Below are 8,706 nucleotides of genomic sequence, written 5' to 3'. Positions count from 1 at the left end.
CCTCGCCCGCAAGCCCGCAGCGGGCCGAGGGCCGGAGCCAATCGCAGCCCGCTGCCCCTGCGCACGCAGGCCCCGCCTCCCGGCCAGAGGCCAATCCTAGGCGAGCAGCTTGCCCGGCCCCGCACGCAGACCCCGCCTCCTGGACTTCGCACCGGGGCCAAGGCCCCCGCCCGCGGCTCAGTAAGTACACCTAGGCCCCGCCCTCATGTGCCACGTGACGATCCCTCGCCCCACTCATTGGTCTACAGGCCCTTACCCCCTCCCCCCGCCCCTTTCCACCGGCCGCGGGAAATCAAACGGGCTCGTCCCGCCCCAACCGCCACCTGGCCTTTGCACGAAGGGCGGGGCCAGGGGCGTGACGGCAGGGTTGCTGTTGACGACCAGGGCAAGCGAGGGAGGAAGGGGCGAGACCCTCAGCCTGGGTTGTGGTGGAGAGTACCCTTACGAGGCGAGCTGCGACCTCCACCCGATATGCGGACCCTACCTGGTGTAGACGCCTTCCCCTCTCCCACTCTGGATACCCTGGGGAGGACGTCCCCGTCCCAGCCCCCGGGACCGCATTGTCCACCCATAGGGCCTGCGGGGAAGCGAAGCCGAGCAGCTGCTAACAGTTGCTCTCACTCACCATCCGGAGCCCTCACTTTTATGTTATTTGCTTTTCGGGGATATTTTACATAAAATGCCCAGATCTCCAGTGTTAAGATTTGCTGAGTTTTCATCAATGCACCCTGTTACCAACACCCTAATCACAGCCCATTGGCCCAGGACGCTCTCGGGAACCCTTTCCTATCGGGATCCCGCCCTTCCGCTGCTTGTATTTCTACTGCTGCAGATTCAGGGTCTTCCACAAGCTGGGCGCCTTGGCCTGCAGCAGGCGGGCGTCCCTCTCCCAGCTTCCAGCCCTCAGCCCTGTCCCGCCTCCAGCGGACCAGGATTCGCTCAACTCTGGCCTTTTTTTCTTTCTCTCTTATTTATTTAAATCATATTATGGGGGCTCGTACAGCTAACGCCGGCCTTTTTCACTTGCACCATCCTCTGCCTCGAACGTGCCACCTCCGCGTCTCTCAGGTGGCTCTAAGTGCCAGCTCACTATCACTTACTCTGTATTTTGCTCAAGACATTTTTAAAAATATGACGTAATCTTACTCGTTGGCTTATTTATTCGCTCCACCCTATTCCCCACCCCCAGTACGTGTAACTGGCATCAGTTAAGGATGACTCATAGCTGCCCTCTGAGCAGAGTAAGCTCCACAGCCAATAACCCACTGCCTTCCGGTGGATTCCATTGAAAGTGACCTTATAAGGCAGAATTGCCCCATAGGGCTTCCCAGGCTGGAAATCTTTGCAGGAGTAGAAAGCCCCATCGTTCCCTTATGGAGCCAATGTGGATTCGAACTTCTGACCTTGCGTTTAGCAGCTCAACCTGTAGCCCACCGCGCCACCAGGGTTCCTGATAGCAAATACAAGTAAAACAAACTCACTGCCATCGAGTCCATTCGGACTCATAGAGACTCCATAGGGCAGGGTAGAAGTGCCCCCTGGGAGTTTCCAAGACTGGACCTCTGAGAAGAAAGCCCTGTCCCTCTCCCCCAGGGCGGCTGGTGGTTTCGAACTGCAGACCAACGTGTAACTACTACAACACCAGGGCGCCGGTCAATAGCCAATACAAACTTTTTAATTTTGTATTCGTGCCTGGTGCCTGGACCAGTAACTGGTGCCACACGGGCACTCAGTATTTGCTGAATAAATGAATGGTCCCCATGCCAGAGATAAGACTGAGGACAAGTGCAAGGCTTGTCCCAAATCTTTCAGGAACCTGGGAAATCCAGCCCAGGAGCCTCAATCTCCCTCCCAGAACAATGCTGTTTCGCCGGTCAGGCCGAGTCCCACACACCCCCAGGTTGGCTGCTCCCAACTGCGCTTTATTTTTAGCCAGGAAAGCGTGCTCGGGACAGCACACGTGCCCATAAGCGGCCCTCGGCCACAAATACGTTCCCGTTCCCAGTGCTGGACTCGCGCTCCTCTCCAGGCTGGGTGCCTGCCCGGCGCAGAACCACAGCCCGGCCTCTCCCGGCCCCCGCTCGCCCTCTGCCGGGCGCGCCCCGCAGGCCGCGGGTCTGGCACCTCACCCGCCTCACCCCCAGGAATTGAGAATTGTATCCCATAGCATCGGGCACAGTGGACATTAAAATAAGATAAGATGAGAAAAGCTTTTCTAAATCCTAAGGCAAGGTGGTGAATGATTAAAAAATGAGTGACTACCATCAGTCTCTTAAGAACCAATTTACCTACGTCATGCAGGCCCTAAACTCAGGGGTGGCGGTAGAGATTAGAGTCGCAGACCCTGCATCCGGAGGCTAGTAGATCTCACAGTGTGAGAAAACTTGTGGTCGTAACAGGGGAAGCTCCGGTGTGGACCGGTTGGGAAGGGGTCGGTTTCTAGTAAGGACTACAGTTAGGTCAGGAGACCAGGAGACAGAGGAATGTAAACCGGGTAAATGACATGCAGGCCAGAAACAGCACCCTGTAAAGCAGTCACGTGCTTTCTGACCTCATGAAATTAGCAGAGATGCAATGAACGGCCTGTTCAGCCAGAAGGTTTATGCAAGTACACTTCTGGTCATTTAACACCCCCTCCCCGCCCCTCTAGTTTCAGGCATCGTAGGGAAAGGCTTCCCCTTTTTCTGTTACGCCCTATCTGTTTGCTCCGGCCCACCTAAAGGTGTCCCTCACCCGCCTGGCTTCACTGTTTTTTATCTGCTTTCCATTCAAGTGCCAACCAGGCCTGACTCTGCTCAGCTTCAGGGATGAAAGGAGAAAAACCTGGGGGTTCTTCTCTTCGCCAGCCATATCGCCCCCGCCCCTGGCTTCAGTGGCTACCCAAAACTGATGTGTCCAACACCTCTCCTCTCCCTTGTGCTGGCTGCACTTGGCTTCAGCAGTCACACTCCACCCAGTCTTCTGAAACTCAGCAGGCTCACAATTCAGCGCCTCTAGTTTCTCCGCTCTCTTATGCCATCACCACTCAGCCCCAAACAACCATGCTTTAATGCTCATTCCTTATTTGTCTTTTTTTAATCGTGTTATTTTATTTATCACAATCCATACATACAGCAATTGTGTCAAGCACATCTGTACCTTCATTGCCCTCATCCTTCTGAAAACATTTGCTCTCCACCTCAGCCCCTGGCATCAGCTCCTCAGTGTTTCCCCTCGCTTCCTCCCTTGTCTTAAGAGTCTCTCCATATGCCCAGGCTCAGCAAAGGTGAACATTTATGGTCTCAAATTGAGATAAGATTTGAAAGATAGTATCACCTGTGCCCCCCAGCAAACCTTGCCCCAACTCTCTCAATGCAGCCTAAATCAAAGTTTACTTTTTCTCTCCTCTGATACCTGCTTGAGTTCTTTCTTTCTTTCTGTCTGTCTGTCTTTCTTTTTTCCGAATTATTTCTCACATGGACTCTAAACTGTAACAGACAGAAGAAGCCTGGTGGGTATAGTGAGCTACACACTGGGCTGCTAACTGCAAAGTCAGCAGTCCGAACCCACCAGCTGCTCCTCAGGGGAAAGCTGAGGCTGTCTACTCCTATAAAGGCTGACAACTTCTGAGACCCGAAGGAGCAGGCCTGCTCTATCCTACGGGGTTGCTAGGAATCGGGGTGGGCTCAATGGTGACTCAGTAGCAATGATGGGTGCTACAGAATGTTCCAGAGTTTCTTTTTCTCCTTCCCAGTTCATTCCTTCTTATTGTCATTCCGGGCCATCACGTTGGTTCCCCTGGTTGCATCCCATGTACAACAGAAGGAAGCACCGCCCTGTCCTGTGCCTTCCTCACAAATGCAGCTGTGTGAGCCACTGGGTCAGTCTGTTAGTTGGAGCGTCATCCTCTTGTTCACCGAGCCTCTTCTTCACAGGCCCGGTGTCCTTCTCCAGGACCCGCTGCCTCCTGAGAACATGTCCAAAGTATAGAAGAAGTCTCTCCGAACCTCCTTTATGAGGAGTGGTCTCACCGTCCTTTTTCCAAAACAGATTTGTGCATTCTTCTGGAAGTTCACGGTTCTGTCAGTCCGAGTTGACTAGAGAAACAAATCCAGGGACACTCATGTGTGCAAGAGAGAGCTTTATACCAAAGAGCCATTGCATATTAAGAAAACATCCCAGCCCAGACCAGATCAAGTCCATAAGTCTGATATTAGCCCGTATGTCTGATACCAGTCTATAAATTGCTCTTCAGACTCACACAGCACATGCAATGATGCCAAATGCAGAAAGATCACAGGCCAGTGGGTGGGAAGTCTTGTGGATCCAGTGGTGGTGGAAGCATCTCAGCACTGGCGTGGGTCTCCATGTGGCTCCCCCAGGTCCAGGGCTCTGGCTGCCATCAGTGTGACTTCATGGGACTTGTCAACAGGAATGTCTAGCAGAGAGAGTGTATGTCATGCCTCCAGGGAGGAAGGCAGGAGTTGCCAGAATCCTCATGAGAAGGCCACGCCCACAAGGAGGGATCAGTCAGACTGTGGCCTGATTGACAGGCTAGACTCCACCCCTTCATTCTTTTATCAGGTTGACATAAAATTGTACAACTACCACAATGGTATATTCAATATTCTTGGCAGAACCATAATTCAAAAGCATCAATTCTTCTTTTTCCTTATTATATAATCACTGGGCAGCTTTCAGGTGTATGAGACGATGGAAATGACCAGGGCTTTGGTCAGGTGAATTTCAGTCCGCAAAGTGACATGTTTGCTTTTGAACCCTTTAAAGGGATCTTTTGCCTTTGATTTGTCGAATGCAATCCGTTGTTTGACTTCTAAACTTCCGCTTCCATGAGCATTGATTGTGGATCCAAGTCAAACGAGATCCTTGACCATCTTTTCTGTCAGAATGCTGGTTATTGATCTAATTGTGAGGATTTTTGCTTTCATTAGGTTGGGCATAATCCACACTGAAGGCTTCAGTCTTCGATCTCCATCAGTGAGTGCTTCAAATGCTCTACTTTCACAGGTTGCTAACGCGTCTTCCTCCGGTCCTGAAGCTGCATTCTTCTTCACCTGTAGCCCAGCTGCCTGGAATATTTACTCACTAGACAGAGTGAATAAGTGTGGTGCAGAAATAGTCTTTCCTGACTTCAAACCATGGAGTACCCTCTTGTTCGGCTCAAATGACTGCCTTTTGGTCTAGGTGCAGGCTCTGCATGAACACAATCGAGTGTTCTAGAATGCTCATTCTTTGCAAGGTTATGCCTAATGTGTTATGGTCCACACAGTCTTTGCACAGGCAATAAAATATTGGTCTTCTCTACTTTTAGCCGCTTTTACTGCTGCTGTATCATATTTGTTATCACCTAACCTTTTCTTGTTCATTTGTTTCAGGGTTTATAAGGTTTAAGATTGATTGGGACCTTGCCTGTCTTTCACTGCTGTATTCTCAGTCCCTAAACCCATGTCTGGTGCCTGGTAGGTGATCACTGAATGCCCCGTGGACTAAATGAAGCCTCTGTGCAGACTCTCATCGCACTGCCAGGCCCATGGCCTTTTCTCCATCCTTTCCCGGTCCGTCTGCTCCATCCCACATCCTGACTTACCGTGTCCGTCTTGCAAGCCCCTCCTTTCCTGATAGTCACAGCCGTGGTGCTGGCTGGGTGCCATCGAGTCGCTGCAGACCCTTGCGACCCTGTGCACAACAGGACAAACCCCTGTCTGACCCTGCACCGTCCTCACACTTGTTGTTGTGTTGCAGCCCATTGTTGCAGCCCCTGGGTCCATCCATCTTGTCCAGGGCCTCCCTCTCTTCCGACCCTCTTCTACTGTCCCAAGCATGATGTCCTTTTCCAGGGACGGGTCTCACCTGATAACTTGTCCCACGTATGTGAGACCAATTCTCCACCTTGCTTCGAAGGAGCCCAGACAATCCTTCAGTATTTAGCACGAGGGTTGATGTTTTTCTTCTTCGTCTTGTTCCGTTTGAGAGATGCTGAGCGTGTTCCCCCTTGCTGGCTCTCGAGCTGCCGTCTTCACACATTTCATTATCATCCTCTTACCTACCGGAGCTTCCAGAGACCGCCTTCTTATCTACCAGCCTCCAGCCACTGTTGGCTGTACTTCTTCAATAATACTGTGGCCAGACATTCCCTCGAGAACTTTCCATATGTCTGGTTTCTCCTTCCAAATTTGCCTTTTTCCCCCAAGATCTTTCTTTTTTTTAAATTACTTGGTTGGGAGGCTTTTACAGATCTTATAACAATCCATCATTCGTCGTGTCAAGCACACGTGTACATAGGTTGCCGTCGTCATTTCCAAAACATTTTCTTTCTGCTTGAGCCCTTGGTATCAGCTCCTCTATTTTCCCCTCCTTCCCGGGCCCTCGCACCGCATGAATCCTTGATCAATTATATATTATTATTGTTTATATTATTATTGTTATTTCGTGTCTTCACCCACATTTCTATTATTCGTCCCCCTGTGGGGTGTGTGCGTTATATGTCCAACTTTGTGATCAGCTCCCCCCTTTCTCCCCCCCTCTCCCTGCGCTCATGTATCGCTACTCCCACCACTGTGCCTGAGGGTATCCGTCGTCTCTTCAAGCTCCTGATAAACTGTTACTGTGCTTCTGCTTCTCCCCTCGGCCCAGCTTTCAGGAAGCATGCTAACATCTGGAATTATAAGGCTCCAGGCACACATACCTGCTCTGCCTGTGTGCACATGGCAGATCCACCTGAAGGTCTTTTCCTTCCAGGCTTCCTCTCCTTCCTCTTGTACTCGCCCCTTCATAAAGGCTAGGGTCCACAGGCGCCATCGTTCACTCTTTCTTTGTTCTGAGTCTCTAACCTCTCCCGTGAGTAGCTCATCGACTCCCACAACTTCCAGTACAACCCCAATGTGGATAATCCTCAAGTCTACATCACCCTGCTGAGCTCCAGACCCATGATGACCAACGGCTGACTGAATGTGAAGGGCACCTGCCTCTCCTCCTTCAAGACCCGTGCCCATCTCTAGGTTCCAACAGTTCTTCGTTCTCACCTGCATGGATTTCGCCCCATTCCACTGCCCATCTCACGCATGCTGTCAACACCTTTCAGATGAATCACTGTGATCACCTTCTGAGGACCTGGTCTCCCTGCTGCTAATGGTTCCCCTCTTGCAACCCATTTCCCATGAAGCACCTCACAAGCAAGTAACCCTCAGGCAGTCTGCACGACCACCTGCTTTATTTTCACTATATGAATCAGTACCTGATATTTTCTTGTTCATTTTACAGTCTGTATTTTGTGAGACTGAGATTTTTTAAAAATTATTTTATTGGGGGCTCGTACAATTCTTATCAAAATCCATACATACATCCATTGTGCACATATGTACATTTGTTGCCCTCATCATTCTCAAAACATTTGCCTTCTACTTTAGCCCTTAATATCAGTTGCTCATTTCCCCCCTCCCTCATGAACCCTTCATAATTCATAGATTATTATAGTTTTGTCATAGTTACACTGTCCGACGTCTCCCTCCGTCCTCTTCTCTGCTGTCCGTCCCCCAGGGAGGAGGCAATACTTAGATTCTTGTAATCGATTCCCCCTTTCCACCCCACATTCCCTTCACCCTCCAGGTATCGCCCCTCTCACCACTGGTCCTGAAGGAGTCATCTGTCCTGAATTCCCTGTATTTCCAGTTCCTATCTGTACCAATGTATATCCTCTGGTCTAGCCAGATTTGTAAGGTAGAATTGGGATCATGATAGTGGGTGGGGGGAGCATTAAAGAACTAGAGGAAAGTTATATGTTTCATCGTTGCGGCCCTGCACCCTGATTGGCTCATCTCCTCCCCACAACCCTTCAGTAAGGGGGTGTTCAGTTGCCCACCGATGGACTTTGAGGTGAGACTGAGATCTTGTCTGTCTTGTCTACTGCTGTATTATCAGCACCTAAAACTGTACCGGGAACCTAGTAGGTGATCAGTAAGTATCCCTTGAAATGAACGAAGGCAGCCAGAATGCTCTTTCTGCGATGTTATTTCCATCACCACCGCCACCAGGGACATTTAAAAAATGCATGCACTAAAAAAAAATTTTTTTTAATGCATGCACTGTGACCCAGCAATTCATCTTTGGGTACATGATCCCAAGTGAAGCTCTTACAGGTCCAAAGGAAGACATGCAGAATGGTGTGATGGTGGGAAATTGAAGTCAACATGAACCTCCACTACCGGGAAGGTGACGGGTAAAACGAGGCATGGGTGTGCATTATGGAGTATTATGCAACAAGTAGAAGCAAGAGATTGATATATGATGGCAAACTAGAAGGATTTCAAAAACATAGTACTTAGAGAAAAAGGGTAAGAAACATAATGAAATATTGACAGTAAAACTATGTACCTATGGACATTTATAGAGGTTTAATAAAAGCATGTACATTTGTGAATATATATTTTTATTTTTTGGTGAATATATTTATATATAATGATAGTGAAATAAATCTATGTACATATATTTATATGATAAGTATTAAGGTAGCAGGCGGACATTGGGCCTCTACTCAAGTACTCTCTCAATGCAAGAACACTTTGTTCTAAATAACCTGGCATTCTGTGATGCTCACTTTCCCAACACGATCACAGAAGATAAAGCGGGTGCATAAGCAAATGTGGTGAAGAAAGCTGATGGTGCCTGGATATCAAAAGATATAGCATCTGGGGTCTTAAAGGCTTGAAG

At 49.5% G+C, this 8,706-nt stretch overlaps 1 protein-coding gene across 1 annotated transcript in view; it reads right to left on the bottom strand.

Moving 5' to 3' along the window:
- The window catches only part of YBX2 (Y-box binding protein 2), a 31,763-nt gene that overhangs the window by 6,838 nt on the left and 16,219 nt on the right, over positions 1-8,706 (bottom strand). The gene's annotated exons all lie outside the window — the stretch shown is intronic.

Source organism: Echinops telfairi, unplaced genomic scaffold (genome assembly GCF_000313985.2).
Source record: "Echinops telfairi isolate 266 unplaced genomic scaffold, ASM31398v2 ScPeMD7_2010;HRSCAF=2546, whole genome shotgun sequence".
NCBI lineage: Eukaryota > Metazoa > Chordata > Mammalia > Afrosoricida > Tenrecidae > Echinops > Echinops telfairi.
Note: the sequence above shows the minus strand (reverse complement) of the source record. Positions and strands in the feature narration are given on the sequence as shown.